This window comes from Canis lupus, chromosome 20, assembly GCF_011100685.1.
Source record: "Canis lupus familiaris isolate Mischka breed German Shepherd chromosome 20, alternate assembly UU_Cfam_GSD_1.0, whole genome shotgun sequence".
Lineage (NCBI taxonomy): Eukaryota > Metazoa > Chordata > Mammalia > Carnivora > Canidae > Canis > Canis lupus.
Genome location: NC_049241.1, coordinates 26,988,599 through 27,013,939, shown reverse-complemented (window position 1 = coordinate 27,013,939; position 25,341 = coordinate 26,988,599). Strand labels below are relative to the sequence as shown.

The 25,341-nt window shown below is 43.0% G+C and overlaps 1 protein-coding gene across 8 annotated transcripts in view; it reads right to left on the bottom strand.

Annotated features, from left to right (window-relative positions):
* PRICKLE2 (prickle planar cell polarity protein 2) overlaps positions 1-25,341 on the bottom strand; it is a 322,311-nt gene that overhangs the window by 264,868 nt on the left and 32,102 nt on the right. For 3 of the 8 annotated variants that reach the window (XM_038565923.1, XM_038565926.1, XM_038565927.1), the window contains 2 exons: positions 15,917-16,024; positions 15,225-15,345 (listed from right to left, as the gene is read on the bottom strand). The exons of 2 other annotated variants lie outside the window; for them this stretch is intronic. The gene's annotated coding sequence lies outside the window, so the exon portion shown is untranslated. The remainder of the gene's footprint in view (positions 1-15,224; positions 15,346-15,916; positions 16,025-25,341) is intronic. 3 more of the 8 variants (XM_038565929.1, XM_038565924.1, XM_038565931.1) reach the window with 1 other exon arrangement.

Sequence of the window (25,341 nt, the reverse complement as noted above, 5' to 3'; positions counted from 1 at the left end):
ATAATTAGGTTGGTGGTTTCTATGGTAACAAGGAGCTGACTCTTTTATTTGAAATAAAAAATAGCAACACTGCAGCTGTCCTTGCCGTCCGGACGCTCCAAAGCAAATGAGAGATTTGATTTCACATTTGCTGTGACTGCTGAGGACTTTCAACTATATATTTTACTTGCCGTCAAGTCTTGGCGAGACACTACCTCCCAATCCCCTGAGAAAACAGGTGTGAAAAACACAAGCAAACAACAACCAAAACAAAATCACGTTCCCTCACTGCAACCAATATGCTGTTTGTTTCTTTCTTCCTAATTGTCACAAGAAACCTTCGAGTCACTGCCTTGAAGAACACTGTTGTTGGTTGTTCACCTTGAAAAATCACTGGAGCTCTCAGAAATATATTTTCATGTTTGTAATAACAGTATCCACTGTGATTGAGGACTTTACTGGGTGCCAGGTTTTGTGCCACGGACTTTCCCAGCACCATCTCATAAAATGAGATCTCACAGCACCCCTATGATAAACCCTGTCATCATGTCCATTGTAATGATAAGGAGGTATAAGAGGTTAAGTAACTTGCCCCCTGCCAGTGAGAGCTAAGAGTCCATCCCAGTTCTAGCTGCTGGCAAAGACCATGCTTTGCGGTGGCCACACCACACTACTCTGCCTTTACTGTCATTTTATAACTGACACGAAGAAACATCATTTCCTAGGTGATGGCCATTTGAAATTAGCCATAGAGAACTGTCAACCTTAGAGGACCCTCCAGCTGGCCTTTGGGAACGGCCACTTTCCCTCTCTCCCCCCATCCCACATGGTGCCAGCATGCCAGAGGAAATACAGGAAATGATGATTTTTCTCTCTGGAGGACCTACCTGCCTGCAGTCCACACACAATAGTCAGAAAGGCCAATCATCACATCCTCAGAAAGCTAGTCTCTGAACAGTGGTGTACACCGCTTGCTAGGGCCTAAGAGGCCAGGAAGGCCTAAAATCAAGGGCGGCACTTAAGCTAAGTCTTGAAGGAATAGTAAATGTCGCTCAACCTACATAGGGATAGAGAGAGCCTTTTTTTTTGGCAGAGAAAATGACTGGATGGAGAATCTAAGGTAGGGAAGGAAAAGGAGTCATCAGGGAGTCTTTGTCATAGTGCATGGGGCAGAGGAGCTCAGCAAGGTCCATGAAATACAGGGACTTGCGTGTCTCGGAAGGCTGAGGGTGGTCAATGAAAGAGGGAAAGAGGGAATGATACGTACAGAGCATAGGATTCCCTTTGTGATATTCTAGAAATCTGAATAAATTGCTTTTGGTTGTACACAGCTCTAGGGATTGAATCACATGGACCATGCAATTATCTGCATTACCTCTGATTATCTACATGATTGCCTCTACCAAGAGACCACAAATTCCTTAAGAACAAGAGTTGTATCTTATTCATCTTTATCCCGAGTCTAGCAAAAGACCCAGCATATAACAAAAATTTAATAGATACCAAATGAATGTAAATGGCCACCAAATATGTTCTTCAACATATATTAACATTAATTACTAATGACTATGTGTCAGCCTTCACTCTAAGCCAGCTGCTGTGCAAAGCACCTTATATGCATCATCTCATTTAACCATCGCACGCACTATAATTCTTTTTTATTTATTTTTTTAAATTTATTTATGATAGTCACACAGAGAGAGAGAGAAAGAGAGAGAGGCAGAGACACAGGAAGAGGGAGAAGCAGGCTCTATGCACCGGGAGCCCAACATGGGATTCGATCCCGGGTCTCCAGGATCACGCCCTGGGCCAAAGGCAGGCGCCAAACCGCTGCGCCACCCAGGGATCCCCATCACACGCACTATATGGAGAAGTTACTATAGTAACTTCATTTCATAAATGCAAAAACTGAGGCATAGAGGGGCTGGCGATTCACCCAGACCCACAGAGCTAGTCAATGGCAGTCAGATTTGGAGCTATCTTTGCACCCTCTCGAGGCTCATGCTGTCAGGAGGCTGTGGTGAAAAAGCTAGTTTGAATGATTATTGCAACAGGAGATGCTCAGTGATTGAATACTGCCAGGCACACATTAGGTGCACAGTTATGTTGATTGGAACAATGATTAAAAACCTGCTGTATGCAATGTACTGGAGTATGTTCAAAGAGCAGGGTCTTCCCAGCTGCTGATGACTGAGGAACCCCCCCTGAAATGATTTTTGGATGTGGGGGAGAGCTATGATTTCTGTGGCGAGAGTCATTCTCCTATAGAAACAGAAAAGTGATTCCTTTGTAGGTTTTTAAAACAGCGCTTTGATATGTTTTCCCAGCTCAGTGCCTTTCCTTCTTTTCAATGATAAATTGACCTTGAAGTAGCTCTGGAGTGCCATGCCCTGCCCCTCTCTCCATTCGAGCAGTTTGGATGGGCTAGCCCAGAATCCTGATCCAGGGGAGGTATGTGACCCAGATCAGGCAAATCCAAGCATTTAATCTGTTTGGCCACAGTTCACACAATCCAATCAGAGCCAACCCTGAGAATTAGAATTTTCCCTGGAGCTACTCGGAGAGATAAGGTCTTAAGTGTGGCTGGTCAGGGCTGGGGGAGGGGTGTAGAGCATTGAGAAGACTTTTAACAATGACCTACCATCTGACTAACAAGGGTGGTGGACAGGATGGGATAGTAGAGCCAAGTAATGGAGAGATCCGTACCCTAAAGATGTCCCTGGAACCGTTGCACATAGCCATATCTGGGTATTCTGATAACCTCAACCAATAAATTCTCAGTTTTATGCATAAACCCCTTTAAAATTGGTCTCTGACACTTGCAACCCAGAGTCCAGAGAAATACAATTCCACACTATAAGGAAGAGATGCCGAATGGCAAGTGGGCAGATGTGGTGGTCCAAGGGGAGTGGAAAAAATACCGAGGGGAAGTTGTGCTCAGTTACTCCTGAGGATGCATTTTATTTACTGCATTGAGGCACAATCTATAAATTGGCATTAAAGCTCCCCCCCCCCCCCCACAATTCCTCTAGGTAGTTACCTAATTAGTGCCTTAGAGCACTACAGATTCAGACCCTTGGTAACAGGGAATTAATGCAGCTTCCAAGGAAGATATGCAGGACAGAAATTCATTCATTCAATAGATATTTATGGAGCATCTTCTATCAGGCACTGAAGCTAACATTTGCTGAAAAATTATCTCATTTACTTCAAAGGGGAATTCAGATATCTTTCAAGTTAAACTTCACTGATCCGTAAGACAATGAAGAGAAAAGGAAAAAAAGACTGCCCCTCCCCCCCATCTCCTGTCCTCATGCACTAGAAGGATATTTTTGTAAAGCTAAGGGTGGCTAATATGGATTTGGAAGTAAATTAGCATCTCCAGCTTATGGAAAGGAAGGAGAAGGGGAAACTGATTGGATTACTGATGAATGCTTTCTGGAAAGAGGAAAGATATCCCCAAGATAGAGTGAACAGGAAGAGGGAATACCCATATCTGAATGAAGAGGAAGGTTTGAGGGCTTTGTTAGAAAGAATACAGATGTGCTTGATCCAGGAAAGCCAAGCCAGGCACTCCAGGGAACAGCCTGCAGGAATCTGCATCTCTATGGAGGTCCCCAGGTTCTCCTGCAAACAAGAGATTGAGGGCCAAAATGCAGGCCTTAGTGCTCAGAGAACCATTCTGCAAGAATTTGAGGAAAAGGCGGCAGAGCTCCTAACTTGGCAAACACAGGCTACTCAGCTCCATCAGCATCCAATACCTAAAGGAGCACCTCAACATGGTTTAGAGTGCCATGATGTCATTTAAAGCCAGCAGCTCTGGAAGACAGGCCCGATTGTGTACACACCTCTTGGAATGTAAATTAATGCTAGAGCCTAAAGAATTCACTTGTCTGCAGAGGTGGCAGGAACAAAGGTGAAGTTTCCTTAATGAAGCAACTGTCTGTTGACTCAAAGTCTCAAGCTTCAAATGTTTTCTCTTTCTTTCTTTTTGGGCAAAGTTTACTTGCTCCTCTAACAGTTATAAACAAAACAGAACACACCAACCACTTGCCTCATAAATGGAACAGTTAAAAGGCAATATTTCACGGCAGCACTGTCCAAGAGAAATAAATGCAAGTCGTGTACGTGACTTTAAATTCCCCACGGCTCATGTCTAAAAAATAAAACCCTCAAAATTAATTTTATCAGTATATCATATTTAAACAAGTAGATACACAATACCATCGCCATATGTAAGCAACAAAAAAATTAGTAATGAGATAGTTTCCATTGTCTGTAGCATATAAGACTTTCAATTCCAGCATGATTTCTCACTTAGAGCACATCTTAGGATGAGTCACACTTGGGGCACCTGGGTCGCTCAGTAGGCTAAGCGTCTGACTCTTGATTTGGGCTCAGGGTCGTGAGGTCCTGAGGTTAAGCCCCATGTCAGACTTTGAGCTCCATGCTCAGCAGAGAGTCTGGTTGAGATTCTCTCCCTCTCCTTCTGCCCCTCACCCGCTCTTGCACACTCTCTCTGTAAAATACATAAATAAAATCTTAAATAAAAAATAAAAAAGGATGAGACACACTTCAATAACCATATGTGGTGGGTGGCTACCGTACCGCACAGCATAGGTCTACAGAGCGGGGGTGGCAACACTTCCAGCCAAGACCCAAATTTCCTAACAAGAATTCCAAAATGAATGTGTTTGAGGAAAAAGAAAATAAAGGCGATGAAATTATGCTACGATATCACTGAAGAACCAACCAATAGGCACACATTTTCAATATTACAATTTTTTAAAAGCTATTAAAGCCATTATGAGAAAACCATCTGCATGACAAGGGCTAGAGGATGAGACTGACACCCAGCTACCCCTTTTCCATGGATTCACAGAATCAAGGACTTCCATGTGCTTTCTGTGATCTCCTATTTCAGGCTTCGCTTTCAATTTGATGTATTATCTCTGGGGCAGAAGTCGACATGATACATTTCAACCATGGAAAAGGTGAAGTTGCCAGCCAGGTAAAAGAGAATCAACCCACATGGAGTAGGGTGAAAAGAATTCGGGCCCTCAAGGATAGGAGGCTAAGAAAGAGAATTGGAGCCATCAATGACAGGGCTCAAATCCTACTTCTGCCTTTATTGGCTGAGTGATGACTTCAGGCCAACAACCTAAATTTTTTGATGCCTCAATTTCTTCCTTTGTAGGATGGGAATAATCACAGTGCCTATCTCTGGGCCTATTTCATGAGTTAACCCTTATGAATGTTTCCCATGATGCTAAGAGGCCCATGTGTCACGAGGTAAGTTACATTATCAACATTACTATATAATAATTTTTAATAATAAAAAAAAGCACTCCTATGGAACTTGTTATCAGGGCTGACACCAAGTGAGGCACTCGCTTTGGATGCAACATTTAAGAGGGCACCACAAAACTTAGCCATTGAGAAAATCATGGTTTGATGTAATATTTTTAAAAAAATCAAATTTAATGCAAAACAGCTGACACTAAACAGATCGTCAAGAGTTTTTAAATAAAAACAAAATTAGTGTCAGCAAATTTTCCCCCTTTTGCTTCTGGCTCCTGTATGGCACTGTGAAGATGCAGTCTTCACACAAAGTTCATTATCCAAAATTTTGATGTTTTGTTCTCATGCCAGGAGGGGGGCGGGGGGGATGACTCCCCCAACCCTGGGCCCTTGAACTTATGGGAAACATGGAAATACCTGGTCCCTTAGCATCTCGTGTCACCACAGGACAAGAGAAAGAAGAGCGGAGTCCCAGGACAGCAGCCTATGGAACTGCATCCAGGGCCCAGCTGCCAGGTCCACAATGAATGCTGTATTTCCTGGGATAAGGACAGTCCTGATGGCACAACCACCCATCAAGCCCTAGAGAGAGTGCAGAGGCACCAGACAAAGGTTTGAGTGAACAGTCAAGCTCCCCTGGTCATTCTGAGTGTTATTTTGGCTTCCATCTTCCCTGGAGGCCTCCTCACACAATAGGCCCCACACTGGAGGGACCTGCCTCCCCTTCACCTTTCCTTAGTTAACGGCAGCAAGATCAGTTGCTGCAGAAACTGAATCTCCTCCAGACAAAGATGCTTTAAATGGCAAATAAATACGGTATGTGGGAGTAATCAAAATCAGCGCGATGCAAGCCTCACTTCGAGCCCAGATTATTTTAAAGCCTGAGCAGAATTGTCAATGAACTGTAAAAGAAAGAAGGGTGGAAGAAGCAACAACAAAAACCCACCGCCAGCCTGGCGTTGTTGGGATGGAAAGATATTTTACATTCTTGCTAACCGGAGCTGAATCTCGGACCGTCAGCGAGGCGGCGGCCTTGCCTCCGTGGTCCTCTACGCCATCTTAGGTTTCAGCAACCGAAACTGGCCACAGCCACGCTTCAGAGGTCAAGTGCAATCAAAAAGCTGCTAAATGCATGACCTCACTGAGGAGAAAATGTATTCTTCTTTCCACAGCTCTGCACCCGGTACCGTTCACTTCAGAAGGCTTCACGGCATTTTCCTGTTTGGTGGTAGGGAGAGGTCTTCTCTCTACTGGCTTCACAACCGATACCTCAAAGGAAAAGAAAGAGAAAGAGAAAGAAAAACCCACAGAACATTCAAGGATGTGTTTCTGCAATATGGCCACTTCACTCCCTGTGGTGTCTAATTTGGTCCAGGCTCTCTTCCTGCCCGGGGGATTCTGGGAGGTGTGATCTTTTCCTTTTTGACTGTACAAACTATTCCTGTCTAGTTACTGCACTCGTGTTGTTTCTGACAAGGATCGAACAGTCACCAGGAGCTCTACATCACAAGAACAAGACCACAGTTTCAGAGGACTCTGGCTCAGAATTTGGGGTTCTTCATCCAAGCAGGGTTACCAACTTCCAGCTGAGGTGTGTGTGCTTTCGTGTCTATACAAGGTCCTACGTGTCAGAACCCAACCGTCTCAATCATTTTTTCAAAATGTTCCTTCCAACGTCCCAAGCATGAAGGAAAAGAATCAGTTTCAATACTTTAGATTATTAGATTACTAGGTACTGAAAGAAAATTCAAATTTCCTCTTCCAGGGGGCCACTACTGAAGGCTGATAATGTATTCTTATTTTTTTCTTTACAAAATGCAGTCATATCACTTTAGTATCCACAATGAAATATGTTTTAATTTTTACTTTAACTACTCACAGTAACACAATTCTGTAACGTAGTATCAGAGACGCACACATTCCAAGCTGTAGAGGCAAAGCTTTGGCAGAAAGCAGTGAAATTTTACCCTGAATTATGGAGTCAGGAGTGAAACTAAGGAGGCACCTAGATCGTTTTCCTTCCAGTCAGACATTCTATCCTTTCATCTGTGTTTCTCAAAAGGTGCTTCATATATACGTTTTGAGAAGTTAATAGATAATCCAAAGGAAAGAGAGAAGGGGGGAGGGAGGAAAGGAGGAAGAGAGAAAAAGAGAAAGAAAAAGAAAAGGAGTGGTTCTATGGCCAAGAAGGTTCAGAAAAATAGACTTAAATTTTCTAGAGAATTTGTGACACATGTTAACATATTAAAAGTTCTGTCTTCCAATAAAAATAAAACAAATTGATAAATTCCAACCTCTGACTTGGTGTAACGCCATATTTCCCAAACAGTGGAAGCCTACCTCAAAGTGTTTTCCATCTTCCCATTTGTGCCTTCTTGGTCACATCTGGATTGGAATTTCACCATGGAGATGGTCTCAAACAGGCTCCTACGGATACCTCATGTGAAAAGTATAGATAACAAACCTCCGTTTCCAGTTTAACGATTACTTCTTTTCACCCTGAGTTTTTTCTCTAAGCCCTAGTTTTTTCAACAGGAAAATGAAGATAATAAATTTCATCTTCTTAAGGTCTCCATGAGGATTAAAGGGGATAATCCAATCAAACACTTCGCATTTCAAAGGGTAGATAGTCAGTACTCAGTTATAAGTTAGCTGCTATGGCTAGGACTACTACCACCATCATGAATTTCCACCCTAATTGATCATAACCAAAAGAGGTATCTGCCAAGCTGGCTGTACATGGAGCTTGGAGCTGTCCCCAGAAATTCAGCCAGGCATAGACTTGGCCCCTGTTTCTGTCTTCCTACCATCCCTTACCTCTCACTCTGCCTCCATTCCTACATTCTGAATCACATCTTTCCCATCCGACACCACTCCCCACTCCCCGTGCACAAATCCCCCACCGACCCCTTTTGCCTCTGATCCCTAAAAGCCTTTAATAGGGACATTGGGAGGAGAAAGTGAGAAATGGCTCTGAACCACAAGGGACCAGGAGGAAAGAATCCAGAAGGCCCTCTCCTGGTTTCAAAAGGAGGGCAAATTGACCTGTATTACACAGCTAAAGGAGTGTTCTCCATTTTACTCCGTGACATTTCCCTTTTGCTGAGGCTTTGATTTGTGACTAAATAATTATGTTTAAAAATCATTCCCGAGCAGCTTCAATGATACAAGCCAATAAAGATCTGATTTGATTAAAATTACCAAGTCTTGGAGGCGCCAATTTCTTTTCTGTAAGGCAGTTGACAAATTAGGTTTCTTTCACCTAAAGCCATGAACAGAGATGATTTAATGACTTACGACTCTACAAATGTTTGCTAAACAGCCCATTTTGTAATTCTATCATCTCAGGTACATTTTTCTTTCAAATGCTAATAGGAATTTAGGGGTTATGATTGGGATAAATACCCCTTTTCACGTTCTTATTTGGGTGGCTGATGATTATCAAATGGGTTCGAAGACATCAGCTTCCACCATTCTGTACTCAAAGGCCATTTATTTTCCCCTTAAAATAAACTAGGGAACAGAAATCAAACACTTTTATAGATTTACAGTCTCCCTTGAGCAAACACAGAGCACTGTGAAAAAATATTCTAACCAAGTTAGAGGTAAGAACAGATATCAAAGCAATTATAATATTAAACACACAAAAGCCAGCAGACATCCGATGCTGCCAGGATCTCAAGACTGAAAAGTTATTTTGCCAAAGAAAACCAAATGAAAATCTCAAAAGGTAGCAATTTGTAAAACAAGAATGTCAATCAACTTCAAAAAGCTCTGTGCTCACATGTATGTGACCACAAAATGCTACATTGGACAAATGTTAGAGGTTTGTCTTGAAACCACAGAAGCAAAAACACGAAAGCACCAGGGCTGGGAACAGATTCCCAGAGAGCCAGCTGGGTGTGTGCAATCTGGTCCAAAGGAGGGAGGAACCACCTTTAAAAAGATACCACGTGACCTTGTATAAAAAGAGAAAGAGCACAACTGGTACTAATGGGGGAGAAACCCCTTCATTTTGGCTTAAAAACGTATTACATCTTCATTAAATGTGTTTATGATGTTTGCCTTGCAGTAAGCAGATGGACTTTTTCCAGAAGCACTTAGGTCCAACCCGTGTGCCACTAATGGTGCTTTAATGAGGACACCTAGCTGACACAGGGAGAATGGCACCCCACCTCCAAGGAGGGAAACTGGGCACAGGGTTTCCGATACAGTGACCTGGGAAGTCTTCTGCCTGCCTGCAAAAGGAGGGTCACAAGGACTGACACGCAAGGTTGACTTTGGGTGGTAAGAATGAACAACCGTATCTACGGCTGAAGTACTGAAATACTTGGCAAACAGCCGCTTCTCCAAAACCCTCCCTGAGGCAGCCCCACCAGCAACAAAGGGCTTGCTTGGGGTCCAGAAGGGACTCTCCCAGGGGCCCATTGCCAGGGTGAGGGCCAGGACTGGTTTTCAATTCCAGGCTTCTGTGCCATGGCATTTATTAAATATTCTTAATATCATTTTTGTGTACATGACATTTCCCCATCTTATTCCAGGGGTGAGAAAAGGATGAACCCATCAACTAGGAACTTAAATATTGCTTTATAAAATCCCAGAGGAATGAGATCAAGGTCTCCCGGCACACCCCATTTTATTGTACTCCATAGATACTGCATCTTTTAGAAATTGAAGGTTCGTAGCAACCCTGTATCTGGCAGGCCTACTGGTGCCATCTTCCCTACGGCATTTGCTCACTTTGCATCTCTGTCACATTCGGGCAATTCTCACAACGGTTCAAGCATTTTCATTATGTCTGTCCCAGTGATCTGTGATCACTGGTGTTGTTACTATTGTAATTGTTTTGGGACGCCATGAACAGTGCCCATGTAAGATGAGAAACTTAATCAGTAAACGTTACGTGTGCGGTCTGACTGCAGATGAGGTGGAAATAGCAACAGAACTTGAATTTGAAGTGGAGCCTAAAGATGTGATGGCTCTGCTTGCAATCTCATGATCAAACTTTAATGGATGAGGAGTTGTTTCCTATGGATGAGCATAGGAAACAACTATGAGGATGAGTTGGATGAGCAAAGAAAACGCTTGCTTGTTTTCTTTCTTTCCTTCTTTTAAAGAAAGTTTTTTTAAAAAAAGATTTTATTTATTTATTCATGAGAGACACACAGAGAGAGAGGCAGAGACGCAGGCAGAGGGAGAACCAGGGTCCACACAGAGGGCCCGATATGGGACTCGATCCCGGAGACTCCGGGATCGCACCCTAAGCCGAAGGCAGATGCTCAACTGCTGAGCCACCCAGGCATCCCTAAATAAAGGGGTTTCTTAAGATGGTATCTACTCCTGGTGAAGATGCTATGATGATTGTTAACATGACAACAAAGGATTTAGAATATTACCATCGACTTGGTTGATGAAGTAGTGGCGGGGTTTGAGAGTATTGATTCCAGTTTTGAAAAAAAACTTCTACTGTGGGCAAAATGCTGTCAAACAGTATCACATGCTGCAGGGAAGTTGTTCATGAGAGGAAGAGTCAATTTATGTAGCAAACTTCATTGTTGTCTTATCTTAAGAATCTGCCACACTGCCCCAACCTTCAGCAACCACCACCCTGATCCGTGAGCGCCATCAACATGGAGGCAAGACCCTCCACCAGCAAAAAGGTTATGATTCACTGAAAGTCCAGACAATGGTAAGTTTTAGCCTTTTTTTCTTAAGCAATCAAGTATTATTAATTAAGGTATGTACATTGCTATTTTAAATGCTATTACATACTTATCAGATTATACTTAACAGGGATCCCTGGGTGGCGCAGCGGTTTAGCGCCTGCCTTTGGCCCAGGGCGCGATCCTGGAGACCCGGGATCGAATCCCACGTCAGGCTCCCGGTGCATGGAGCCTGCTTCTCCCTCTGCCTGTGTCTCTGCCTCTCCTTCTGCCTGTGTCTCTGCCTCTCTCTCTCTCTGTGTGACTATCATAAATAAAAATAAATAAAAAATTAAAAAAAAAAAAGATTATACTTAACAGATTATAACAGTATGGTATAAGCATACCTTTTTAAAAAAGCTTTTAAATTCCATTTAGTTAACAGCGTAGTGTTAGTTTCAAGTGTACAATATAGTGATTCAACACTTCCATACATCACCCAGTGCTCATGACAAGTACCCTCTTTTACCCTATCACCTATTTCACCCATGCCTCCACCCACCTCCCCTCTGGCAACCATCAGTTTGTTTTCTGTGGGTAAGAATCGGTTTCTTGGTTTACTTGTATTTTCCCTTTGCTTGTTAGTTTCTTAAATTCCAAATATGAGTGAAATCAAATGGATTTGGCTCTGTTGGACTTATTTCACTTAGCATAATATGTTCTAGCTCTAACCATGTTGTTGCAAATGGCAAGATTTTACTTTTTTATGGCTGAGGCTGAGTAATATTTAGGTGTCTGTGTGTATACACACACACACACACACACACACACACATCTTCTTTATCTATTCATTAGTCAATGGATACTTAGCCTGCTTCCATAATTTGGCTATTGTAGATAATGCTGCTATAAACACTGGGATGCATGTATCCCTTTGAGTCACTATTTTTATGTTCTTTGGGTAAATATCTAGTGGTGCAATTGCCAGGTCACAGGGTAGTTCTATTTTTAACTTTTTGAGGAACCTGCATACTGTTTTCCAGAGTGGCTATTCCAGTTTGCATTTCCACCAACAGTGAAAGAGAGTTCCTTTTTCTCTACATCCTCGCCAATACCTGTTGTTTCTTGTGTTGTTGATTTTAGGCCATTCTGATGGGTGTGAGGTGATTACAATTACTCGTTGTAATTTTTATTTGTATTTCCCTGATGATCAGTGATGTTGAGCATCTTTTCATGTACCTGTTGGCCATCTGGATGTCTCCTCTGGAAATTCCTACTGAGTTCCTCTGCCCATTTTTAATTGGATTATTCTTTTTTTAGGGTGTTGAATTTTGTTAAGTTCTTTAGTTATTTTGGATACTAAGCTTTTATCAGATATGTCATCTGAAATCTCTTCTCCCATTCCGTAGGCTGCCTTTTAGTTTGGCAGATTATTTCCTTTTTGTGCAGAAGCTTTTTATTTTGATGATATCCCAAATGCTTGTTCTTGAATTTTGTTTCCCTTGCCTCAAGAGGCCCATCTAGAAAGAAGTTGCTGCTCAACTTAACTTTTAAAGGCACTGGAAAACCAAACATTCATTTGACTTGCTTTATTGTGATACATGCTTGATTGTGGTGGTCTGGAATCAAACCCGCAGTAACTCTGAGGTGTGCCTGTATTCCTTCTAGAATGAGGAGGAGGAATAAATGGACATTCCCCGCCCACACTTCTGCTGCCCAGTGAATGAAGCCAGCAGAACCCAGTCTGGCAGGCCGGCAAACGTTAGCTTGTGAAGAGCAAGAACTACCTGGTATTCCCTTGTGCTTCCAACACCTCGTCCAGGCCCTGGCACAGTGTAACTGCTAAGCATAAGCTAAATGAAACACTTCAGGGCTACTACCTATCAGTTTTAAAGTCAAGAATTAAGCAGCGAGTTCAATCTTCCTTATTATTATTTTTTATTATGTGCAGCTTTTCTACCTTGAATTTAATTCTGCAATGTACTCATAAAACCATTGTTCACTATTTTGGTTTGGCTGCTTACATGGCAGTTCTCCACCAAAGGCCTTATTACTACTCCTCTCCACCACCAATCTCCCACCAGACACATCTGGAAATACTCAGGGGCAGTTTTTGGTGCTGTGTGTTTACTGCACAAAGGACAAAGATATACATGTGATTTTGTCTTTCTTTTACCATGAAGAATGTACCCAACCCCAAATCCTATAGCTCCCCTATTGAGAAATACAGAACTACTGAGGAACTGAATTTTTCTAGAAAATAAGGGTTTCTTTCTTAGAAACCGTCTCCAATTCCTTAGTCTCTGTTACCTGTCCATGCAGATTTGAGCTATCTGGTCACAGCCCAGATGCTGCCAGTCTCTAAATTACAGTCTTCAATGGTAGACATTAATAACTCATCTCCTAATCATTTGTCCTGCAAACCAATGCCTGGGAAGGTGGCAGCCAAGAGCAACAATCAAAATACTTAGTAACCAGCAATGACTATGGATGAGTGTAAACTAAGAGACTTAGAACCTTCTCAAGTGCTGGGTATCAGCTGTGGATTGTGAAGGCATCCACCAGTGGCAGATAAGGACTCAGGGAAACAGCATACTCAGAGGACAGACCCCCAAGGTTTTCCTATGGTGTATGATGGTAACCAGTGGACTGTCCCACAGGAAGACCACTCAGCTTAAGTGGGGTGGCTGAGCCAAATGGTAATGCTGAATCACTTAGCAGCCTTTGGGTCTAAACTGGTTTCTCTCCAAGCTTGAGGCCAGTTGAAGAGAGTCCCTTGTACTTGGATGGCAAGCAGAATAAAAACTGAATGACAAAAACAAACAAACAAAAAAACTGAAAGACAGTGGTGACCTTCTTAAGTAGGAATTATTTTCACATTTTACAGATGAGAAAATCAAGACCCAGAAAGCAAAATATCTTTCCTGAAGCCACACTAGAAATAAGCTATGGTGTTTGAAATTAGAACCCAGATCTGCTCAAATCCACAGCCCATGAGCTTTTGTGAAGGGTGAAAAGAAATGGAAGAAACAGAGAAAAACATAGGAAGAGAAGAAATACAATGTACTCTGCAATGCATTATATCTATCCAGAATATAGAAGTAAGATTTAAAGGGGTCCAAGAAATAAAGCTTTCTCCTCTATAATTCTGTCCTTCTATTTCCCCGCAAGGCCCGATGGAAGGTCCACTTTCCTCATCAAACCCCCAAAGCCACACATCCAGGCAGATGTGTACCTTCTCAGAATTCCATGAAGTCCCCAAATCTGTGTCACATCAATGACCATTGTTGAAATCTCACCCATCCTTCAAAAACCACCCACTCCTCAGAGTCTCTTCTGACCGTTCTGGGCCCCACTGTGGCCTGCACAGCCATCTCAGATGCAGCAGTCCCCATGGGGAGCTGTGTCCTTGCTTTGACTCCCACTGTGACTGTGTCTTTCTCTTACCATCCCCATTCAAGTACTTGCACATAGATTCTCTTTGGGGGTCTTACGTCTTAAGCATAATTTATACTTTTAAAATATAAATCCCACTATTGACACCACTAATGTTCGGTTAGCCATGTAGAGTGTGCCAGGCACTGGGCCGAGCCTGAAGCCTACTCACAGAATTCCCATCCTAACTCTAGGACGTGTTTGTTTGTTTGTTAGTTAGTTATTTTTACTGTCCTTCCCACACAGGCAAAATCAGGCTTAAAAAGATGACATAGCTTCTCCGATATCATATGTGGCTTCTTTATCTGTCTGCAGTCTCCAAAGTATGTCTGTCAAATAGGGAAAAATTCAGCACCTTGTGAATACTTTATGCTATTTCGTTCATTCGTTCGTTCATTCCATTCACTCTTTGAATCCAACTACATACTGGATAGTTCATAAACCAAAAAGAATGAATGAGCCCCACTTGTTGCCCTCAGAAGAGTCACAGGCTAGTGGGAAAACCTCCAAATAGGTTCACAGGATACCATGTAGGAAGCACAATGGTGGCAGATGCTCAGGTTCCAACACAGGTCAGAGAATAGGAATCCAAAAGAAGATGGAGCCAGGTGATCAACAGTGTCCACCCCTGCCAAGGACACTGGCAATGGAATCCTCCAGTGATTGCTTGCTCTTTGGTAGCATCCTCTCTTCCTCAGCTACATGAGCCCCCACCAGCCATGATTACCCCAAAGATCTCATATAGCAGTGATCCGAGGACCTGGGCTCCCACTATTCTGAGTACTTCTCAGCAGCATGTGGCAGGGAAACAAAGTCCCCCTCTCATCCCCTTCCCCATTCTTATAGATTATTGTTTGTGGCACTTACAAGCAGCTTCAAATGAGTACACATGTTTTATTTCCCAGCAGACTTTAAATAACGACATCCTGCCATGAGCTGAAAATCTGGTTGGCACTCCTGAGGACATGTCAGCTTGCAGCTTCATTCCCTTTTAAGGCATCAAAAAAATTTTATGAAATATAAAAATTTAAAAAGACAGAGATTCCAACATTTTCCTCCTCATAGAGAAATTGACCGCCAGAAAACAGAGTTTCCTCCCCACCAGGTTGTATCAGTTGTCTGTTGCAACAATAATGCTGAACAGAAGACCTCAGTGGTATGTCTTTCCCAGGGGTCTTGCAAGAGCCACTCTAGGGCTGGGCTCCCTCACACATCTGCAGGCTGGCTGATTTAGGTTAAGTTCCGCTGGTCTACTCTGCTCTACTTTATGTGTCTCTTGCTGTTTTTCCTGGACCATAGGCTAAGCTATACTCAGGATGGCAGTGGAGTGGAAGAACTCATGCAGAAAACATGCCTGCACTTTTTCCAAGCCTCTGCATACATCAGGTTTGCTAACATCCCACTGGTCAAAGCAGCCCCATGGCTGCGTTGGAGCAGGATAACATAAACGGAGGCAGGGAAGAATTGGTCCTGGTCGCATTATAGAGCCAGTAACGATACTTTCTGAGCCCCAAATCAGGCTTGACTAGGATTTTTATGCCCTCCCAGGTGAGAAATACCTCCTGAGGAGAGTGGTCTAGATGGCAAAAGGTGGTCAATTCTGAGACATTTTGATGTTGAATTCCAGGTAGTGCATGAATCACCTGGTAAAACAGTTATACACTCTTCTGAAAATCAAGAGGGACAGTCACTAATGAGTAAAATTACCAAAACACCTCTGAACAATGGTTGAACGTTTCTGACTAAGCTAGAATAGACTCTTATTTACAGCCTATAATGGCCTAGCAAGAGTAACTGCAATAACTGCAAACATTGATGCAGCACTTACCATGTTTGGGCTAAACACTTTCTAGGAGTTATTCTTCTTAATTTTTTTTTAATTTTTATTTATTTATGATAGTCACACATGAGAGAGAGAGAGAGAGAGAGAGAGAGAGAGAGGCAGAGACACAGGCAGAGGGAGAAGCAGGCTCCATGCACCGGGAGCCCGACGTGGGACTCGATCCCGGGTCTCCAGGATCGCGCCCGCCCCAGGCCAAAGGCAGGCGCCAAACCGCTGCGCCACCCAGGGTTTCCTATTCTTAATTTTGATAGCAAACCGTAGATATTATGATGATGATGCCAATTTTACAGATGTGGAAACCAAGGCCAGGGGTTCAACTGTCCAAGAACCCACAAATAGTAAAAGAAGCACCAGAACTTGAACCCAGGTCCACGTGGTTGTACAGATGGTGCATCTTACCACTACCCTATACCATCCCTGTCTTCATTCATGTAAGTCTCAATGGCCTTGTCATACTGTTCTCTTTATTTATAAATACTCAGAGCTCCTGAATCTTCTGTTCCTGACAGAAAGACTATTCTGTCTAAAAACGCCTACATTTTACTCAATGCCTCACTAGTCTAATTTAGTATTTCTTCCATTTGTATATTAACTAAGACAGTTTCTAGGGAGAATATAGGATAAGACTCAAGATACAAGATCTGACTGGCTGCTGCCCATCTCTGAATAAAAACCATAGAGGGAGGAAATCAACAAAGCTCCAAGGAGCAGAGCAGGAGGGGGAAGAAGCCCTTGGTTTCAGATACCTTTGGTTCCTTTTCCGTAAATTCAGACTATTCAGTGATTATACCCAAGACACTATACTTAAGTTGATATAAAAAATACGTACCAAAATCTTAAAATGGATTCCCCTTCATTCTCCACATAATATACGTGTGTGCATAAAAGTGAAGTGCTTGTCAGAAGTTGCTAAATGATACAAGCCATACCATATACCATGTTTCAACCTGTTCTTTACAATTTCCCAAATCATTTGTTGATTGTGAGAGGCCTGTTAGCACACTCTTTTGTCTGAGGCACTTGTCACTAGTGACTGATACTGTCTGAATCGCAGTTGACATAGAGAACCATCCTAAGGTCATTCAAGGGCATTCCCACATTATAATAGTCATTAGGACCCCAACCACCAACAACTGGTAGCTAGAGGGAGGCCAGATGCTGCTGGTGTGTGTGTCTTGGTCAGTGAAAGGGTGTCAGCATTTCCTACAGAAGCTGGACCTAGAGATCTTGAAGTTAGCCTCTTGACCAACTTGACCTCCTGACTTCTCTGAAGTCCCAATCAGTGCCAGGGCTGCAGAGGCCTGCCTCCGACCATCAGCTACCCCAGCCCTGGTAGCAGGCCAGGCCTCCTTCACTGCTGGCTTGGTGGCCATGTCAATCAACAGTGTAACCACAGTAAAGCTCTCCTGGTGCCCAGTGACTAAATTTCAGTCCTGAGCAATACTTGTTTTTTGCACCTACTATGGCTTTCTGTGCTATTTAAATGAGCAAATGTAGGAGATATCTTCAAAATAAATAGGAAATAACTGCTGAGAAAATGCTTTGGGACATGTTTTCAGGCCCCAAATGCATACTTGATACAGCAAAAGAAATCCAGTGTTCCTCTTCCACTCTTCTGTTGCTTTCCGGTCACTAATCCTAGGAAGCAATCTGCAAAGCATGTAAAAGAAACCAAGAGGGCTGTTTGTCAGCAGACTGCTGTGCTGGGCAGAGTTCAAACAGGTAAGAGAGTGGGGGTAAAAATAGTCCTTCCTGGCCAACACGCAGCTCATAATCCTGTAATAATGGCAGTGCTCCTAGCCTGGGGGGTCTGCGATTAATCTACACCGGATGTATGCAGTCCTAAGGCCTCTACCCTTGTTATGCCGTCCCAGAACATAGGGGGCTCTCCATAGTAGAAGAGTCAGGTGGTACCGGACCAGGCCTTTGAAGCGCAGGTGAGTAAAGAGACAGACAGTAGGAACAGTGGTAAAAAGCATCATATTAGAAACAGAACCAATGGCAGTGCTGCATGCCCACTCTCTTTATCTAGAGAGAGAAGTGAAGGCTTGTTAATGAGAAGGAATTGGCTCACATGATTATGGAGGTTAAGAAGTCTAAAATGTGCAGAGTAAGCCAGGGGTGTGGACCTAGGGAGAGTCCACATTCCAGTTTGAAGGTCATTGGGCAGGAAGAGCTAATATTGCAGATGAAGTCCAAAGGCAGTCAGCTGGAAAACTGTCTCTTATTCAGGGAAGGTGGGGTTTTTTGGTTCTATGGAGGCTTTCAACTGATTGGACAAGGCCCGCCCACATTATGGAAGGCGACCTGCTTTACTCAAGTCCACCTATTTCAATATTAATCTCACTCAAAAACACCCCACAGAAACACCCAGAAGGATTATGTTTGACTGCTCTCTGGGCACCCTATTGTCCAGGCCACTTGACATAAAATCACCCATCATAAGCATCTATCTAGACAAGTTAACTATGTTTCAGGCACAGTGTGACAGCCAATTATTCTGGATTGGCATAAAAGTTTCTGGGTTCCATGTGTCAAGAAAAGTCCATAAGGCTTGGGAATTCTGGAGATTTTACAGAGATGGATTTTCTAGCACATAGAAATCTCCACTAAAAGGGGTGGGGGATGGCGAGGATGAGAGACACACCCCAGGGGGAAACTATTAACAGATAATGAATCATCATCTGAGCTTAGCAGCTCCTGCTGTTTCCTCGGACAAAATAGGATGTTGTCAGGCAAGGTTATTTGGGAGGGGAGAATTCACTTGTAAAAAGCAATGCTGTATGCCGGACTTCTAACGGTGCTTATTTGTGTGTGTTTGTGCGCGCGCATATTACACTCAGCTGATAGAATATTATCTAAGGACACATTTTTTCCACCCTTCTTTAAATCCTTTGCTGATTCCTCTATAAATCCTCTGAACACTGCAAGGCCTCAGGCCTTGGGCAGACCCTCTGTCCTACATCCATCCCCTCCTGAAGTCATCTCAATCACAGATTTAAGTATCATCAGTATGCTGATGAATTCTGAATTTATTTTTCCCAGCCCCGACCTTCTCTACCAAACAGCAATTTCCTAGGTACAGCTTAATATATCCACCAATAAAAAGCTTCTCACTCATACCTTAAATTTTTTTTCTCTCTTTAAAATGATTCTTTCTCATCACACAATTTATAAACCCCCAAAATCATTGAATAATCACCTCCACCTTTTGTAACAGGCTTGGCCCAGTTCACACACAACCAAGATAAAGCCACTGTTACTGGAGAAGCTCTTAGTGTGTTTTTTTTTTCCTCTCCGTCTCCACCTCACTCCTGTTAGGTAGCTCCCAGCACCATCTGGGGCCTGCTGGGAGGTACCTGAAAGAATATAAATCCATCAGAAAGGACTCCCCTTAAGTCTTGGGAGGTGGTTGATACTTCAGAGAATAACACTTCTCTCTAAGGGGACTGGCCACCAAAAGCTGTATTTGTTTCCTTTTTGAAACTTTTATGTTTTGGGAAGGGGGCAAGTCAGGTTTTCTGGTAAATTTTTATCAGGGGAAACAAAATGAGAGTCATCTCTTTTGTATAATTCAGTGAGTTCACAATTTGCTTCTGCCTTTCCTGAGAGAGTAGATACATATGCTAAGATTGGCCAAACTTCCAGAAGCACTAATGCAATTCCCATTTTAACATGCCCTGGCAATTGAGGCAGGTTATTGCTAAAACTGGACCAGGCTCAGCACTTTATCATTTGTGGGTGTTACTCCTTCTGGGGTTTCTGGGCTCCTGACTCGCCATCAGCTCAGCTCAAAGAATTTTAAACCAACGGCAAAAAGCACAGCCTTGCTCCCTTGTCACTGACACCAACACTCCTGCCCTCCCTCCTCCCCACACACACAAAAAAGAGGTCTCATTTTCATGATAACTTTCCTTTCAGTGCTTTTCATTTGATTTTGTCTGGAACCTCAAGGAAATGGGGATTTCAGAAGCTCTTTAATGCCTTTGTTTCACTAAAGAAGAGCAAGACAAAACCCAGAGAACCCCAGCAACCTGCTCAAGGCCACACAGCACAGCCCTTAACCTCAGGACTCCATCTCTCCATTGTAAAGTGTCAATAACAAACATAGCTGCCTTATGACGATTAAACGCAATACTGTATAGAACAGACCCAGCAGAGTGCCAGGCACAAGAAAGAAAAACAGATGTTTGGCATTAATAATCTTCTCCAGGCTGATCTTTTGAGCCAGGAGCTGTTAGGAGAGCCTGAGAAATCAGCGAGGCTGGCTACAGTTTGTCCAGCATCCCTACCACTTTGTGTATTTGGTAGACACACACACACCCACAAAACTGGAAAGGTGACTCCAAAATCAATCCCCTTTTGTCTTTGAACTTCACAAATAACCCCAACAGTAGGAGGGGGTTGGGGACAGAAGAAGAGGCAAATCACTCTCCAGAGGAAAAAATGGCCCTTCTCACAGACTGAACATGGCCTCTAGGAGAGTAAGGGACTTTTCTCCCCTTTATGAGGCCAACTTAATCAAGGAAACATTTTTATGGGTTCTTCAATGAAATAGCCATCACGCCAATGGTCTTGATAAGCATGAGAGACCGCCCTCTGCTGTGGGTTTTCATTAGTGCACCAAGGGTTGGTTTGACAGCTGCTGGGCCAGGCAGTGAGTGGATCAAAGTCCAGGAAACCTGAAAGGCCTGTTGGACTGGAGGACACAGATTCTTTGAGCTCTGTTCCCCGCAAAAGGGAAAGAACAATGTACAGGATTCTCCGTCAAATGAAGAATTCCAGAGGAGAGGCTGGGACAGAGCGGGGAGGTGTAGCTACAAAATGATACACTCCCATCCCTGCCTACCCAACCTCAAATCCAGGGAAGAGCCCACAGGGAGAATAGAAGCTGGTTCACTTCTGAAGAGTCCCTACATTTCAGATGGACCACAAGTTATTACAAAATCCCCAAGTGATGAGTTTACAGAACCAGCAATAGGCAGATGAAAGTTAAGTCAGCTCCTCTTTCCACAGCTGAAATGCTGGGCAAACTTCAAAAAGTCACGGTGCTGAATCCCAGTCTCCTCGGGTACTGGGTACAGGGGGAAGATTGTCCATTATATAAGGGAGAAGGATCCTGTGGTCACAGCTGACCCAGGGATGCCTGGCAACCTTCCATTTCCGGAGCCATTCAAACACAGCCTGGATGAGTCCTTAGGTCTGGGGGAGAAATCTCCAGATTTCAGATTCAGATGGACAGTTGGTCTAAATCAGTAATTCTCAGAGTCTGACATTTCACAGGCTCCAAACAAGGTCCAAAATAATTTAAAGGAACTATGCAGGGTTTAGGGACATTTATAAAAACTATTTAATATCGCCACAGTTTATTTAAAGAAGGAATAATTTAAAACAAATCTAAAGGGCAGCCCCGGTGGCTCAGCGGTTTAGCTCCGCCTTCAGCCCAGGGTGTGATCCTGGAGATCCAGGATCGAGTCCAATGGAGCCTGCTTCTCCCTCTGCCTGTGTCTCTGCCTCTATCTCTTTCTCTGTGTCTCTCATGAATAAATAAATAAAATCTTTTAAAAAATAAAACAAATCTAAAGATCGAGACAAGTATCAGAGAAAGAAGAAATATTCTTTAAATTGTATTTAGTTTCACAACCCTTACTTTTCACATTTATCTGTGAACAAATTAAAGTATTTTAGAACAGTGCATATTTACCCATTATTTTGGAGAAACTGTGTGTGTGATCAAAAAAGATTGAGAAAGTTATCTTAATTTCGGAAAAGATCTTTTAAAAAAAAAAAAACCCTCCATCCAATTTTGTTTGCATTTAAAAATTTAGGAGGATCGGTGTTGAGCAGCAGGGAAAGAGGAAATTCTTGAAAGGTGGCTAAAGTGGTACCATGCTGTTTCACTCACCACCTGGAAAAGACAGGGTACTACCCAGGGCAATGCTCCCCTACTCAGAACTTAGAGCTCATTGTTGGACTTGAGAGATCCCCTGAAAAACGATTGTCAAATTAGGTATGTATTGTATTTTCTCAGAGAACGTGTTTAGACATCATGTTCAAAAAGAGATTCAGGGCAGCCCCGGTGGCTCAGCAGTTTAGCACTGCCTTCAGCCCAGGGCAGTGATACTGCAGACCCAGGATCAAGTCCCACGTCGGGCTCCCTGCATGGAGCCTGCTTCTTCTGCCTCTCTCCCTCTCTTTCTCTCTCTCTCTCTGTCTCTCATAATTTAATAAATAAAATCTTTATTAAAAAAAAAGACTCAAACTCAAAAACTATAAAGTCACTGTTAAAAAGGGCCAATGCCAAAATATGCCCTACTGGAATGTATAGCAGATTAAAATAGTCCCCATTGTCACCTCTCCCTGCATCCACACTTGCCCATCATGGGACTTTTTTCCCCACTCCTCACCACTGAGTTGACCACATGACTTGCCTTGGCCAATGGCAAATGAGCGGAAATAACAATATCCCACCTCCAAACTGAAGCCTTCAGAGCACATAATGATTGTCAGTTTTGTACCTCTGCCCCTGCCATGAGCAGAACTTGTCCAGATTAGCTACACGTCCCAAGAACAGGATGAAAGACTTGAGAAGCAGAGCCAAATCACCCAACTCACAAACTCAAGAGTGAGAAAAAAAATGCTTAGCGTTGCATACCACTGAAATTCTGAGGTTATCTGTTAAACATCATTACTGTGACAATAGCTAGCTGATATAGGATCTAAATTGTGGAATTTTCTTAGAGTAGAAGAAGAATAACCTGATGCCATTAGGGCTGAGTCGTATAAGCAGAGTGCAGCATCTCAATCTCACTCCCACCTACCTTCTATAAAATGCTCTTGACCTCTTTCCCAATTCTTGGCTATAAGAGAAGTGAGTCTTTTGCTCAAGCAAAGAAAAATGATTGAGCTGGGACCAAGAATATGGGTCACCATATTGGGCTGTCTCGGCTGTTTAACTTTTAATGAATGTATTCATTTTCCAAATATTTGTAGATTATCTTTTTAAAAAAACCTCAACTCTAGCAAATCCATTTTTAATTTTTCCAAATATTTTATAGACTTGCCCACCTTAGCCAGCAGAGTATACAGCCTACAGGTTTAACTATTTTGTAGGAAGGCAGGATAAGGCAGAGGCTGCAAAAATAAATCTAAACTCTGGAACTCTGGATTCTGTGCAAAACCCTCCTCCCTGAACTTGTTTTCTCATCTGTAAGATGGGACTCCTACTTACTTTAGAGGGTTGTAGAGAGGTTTAACGAACTGATGTATAAGCTACTTGGTTATAGAAGGTGCTCAATGAATGTGTGGACATCTGCTGCCGATGCCTTGGTCAGTATGAACTGTAGCTGAAGTATGGAGAGACCACTTGAGGAAGAGGCAAGAGCTCTTGTTTATTTGTTTATTTTTGAGCTCTTGTTTTAGGGTCAGAACCAGATTCCTGTCCTGGTTTTGTCTCACCCCACCTATGCTGAACACTCTACTTCTGAGCCTTGGCTTCAGCATCTGGAAAATGATGATCATTAAAAAAAAAAAAAAAAAAAGCAAAAGAATATTCTGGGGTGCCAGTATCATGAGCTAATATATGCAAAAGGGTTTAGAAAACCATGGAGAGCCTTGCAAATATAGGTTATTCTTACTCTTGGACGGAAGCACAGCGACACCTTCAGGGAACAATCCTGTTTTAATGGTACTTAAAAACTAGAACTCGTGATGCTTCATAATGAATATTTAAAACTACTACTGCAATCTACCTATGAAAAACTATAGGAACTTAAAGGAGACCCACTTATTGAGAACTAGCCAATCCAAAAATGAAAATGTAATTCAAGGGGCTTTCAAAGAGGGTAGAAAGTCACAGAGTTCTGTTAGCTCCACTATTATGATTAATGTCCCTTTTGGTCTGAGAAGGTGGTGAAACGCAATCTTGGAACCTCAAAGCATGAATGCAGGATTCAGAGTTTCCTCCTTTGGTGGGGTCACAGAATGGGTGAACGGTGCAGGGAGAGCAGCCACAAACAGAGCCTCAGTAAATAATCCATGTTTCAAAGAAACGGTGGGAAAAATGAGAACCATCCCACCCCCCCCACCCCCGCCATGAAGCTTTTACGTGCCTTGTGATCAGACTTGACTTCGGTTCACACACTGGGATCTATTAAATATATGGGTCACCTTTCCCTACACATGTTCAGCTTTATTATTATTGCACAGCTCCAAGCTGAGGGCGCAGCCTCTCCGACTGGGCACCAACGGAGGTGTGGTTCCACCACCTCTTTATAGGACAGGCTCTGGGATCCCAGTGCAGAAACTGGGCCCCAAGACGAGAGCCTCGATTAGTTCCATGTGTGAGAAAGGGTAGCTATTCTGCATCTCCGCATTGTTCCCGTATGATTTCTTGTTCTTTTCTTCATCACACCGTCTTAAATAGGACTTTTGTATCCCTGCTTGGGGTGGAGGGGAACGACTCAGATTCCTAAGGATAAATAACAGGACTGGAAACAAAATAGGGAGATACAGTGGGTCTATCAGGACCCTGGTAATAAAGAGCCTAAAAATCAGAAGATCCATCTGAATATGGACACAGGAGACTTTAGGGAAAAACAGGTTAGCCAATGAACAAACATCTTTTCCTACAGGTAAGAATGGTCTGATTCAGTCAGTCTAAGAGATTAGGGGGAAAAAAATTGAGCCAGAGTGTTCAATAACTTGTTCATATTACAAGGGAAGTTGAGGGTGCCTTCTTTGTCAGCCTGGACTCAAATTCAGGAGTGGAAATGAGTGGCTGATCTTGGAGCTAATAATAGTTTGTAGCTACCGCCAGGCACTGTGCTAAAGGCTTTCCATGGACTATACACCATTTTATCTTCACAATAACCTCATCAAAGCAGTATTATGGTCTTCATCGTGCTGAGGAGAAAGTGGGAGCTTAGCGAGTGCCAGCCCCGCACCCACAAAATTAGGTGGCAGGAATGCCAGGGATTGCCTCCAGGCCCGGCTAAATTCAAACCCTCCCCCAAATAACATCCACAAAGGGATCTGAGACATCAATCTTCCCATCTTTTAGAATCGGATGTCTTCAGCACAAAATCAATCTTTGTTAAAGGCAAGCTTTAAAAGGAGGACCAGTCTCACACAGTCCCCCCT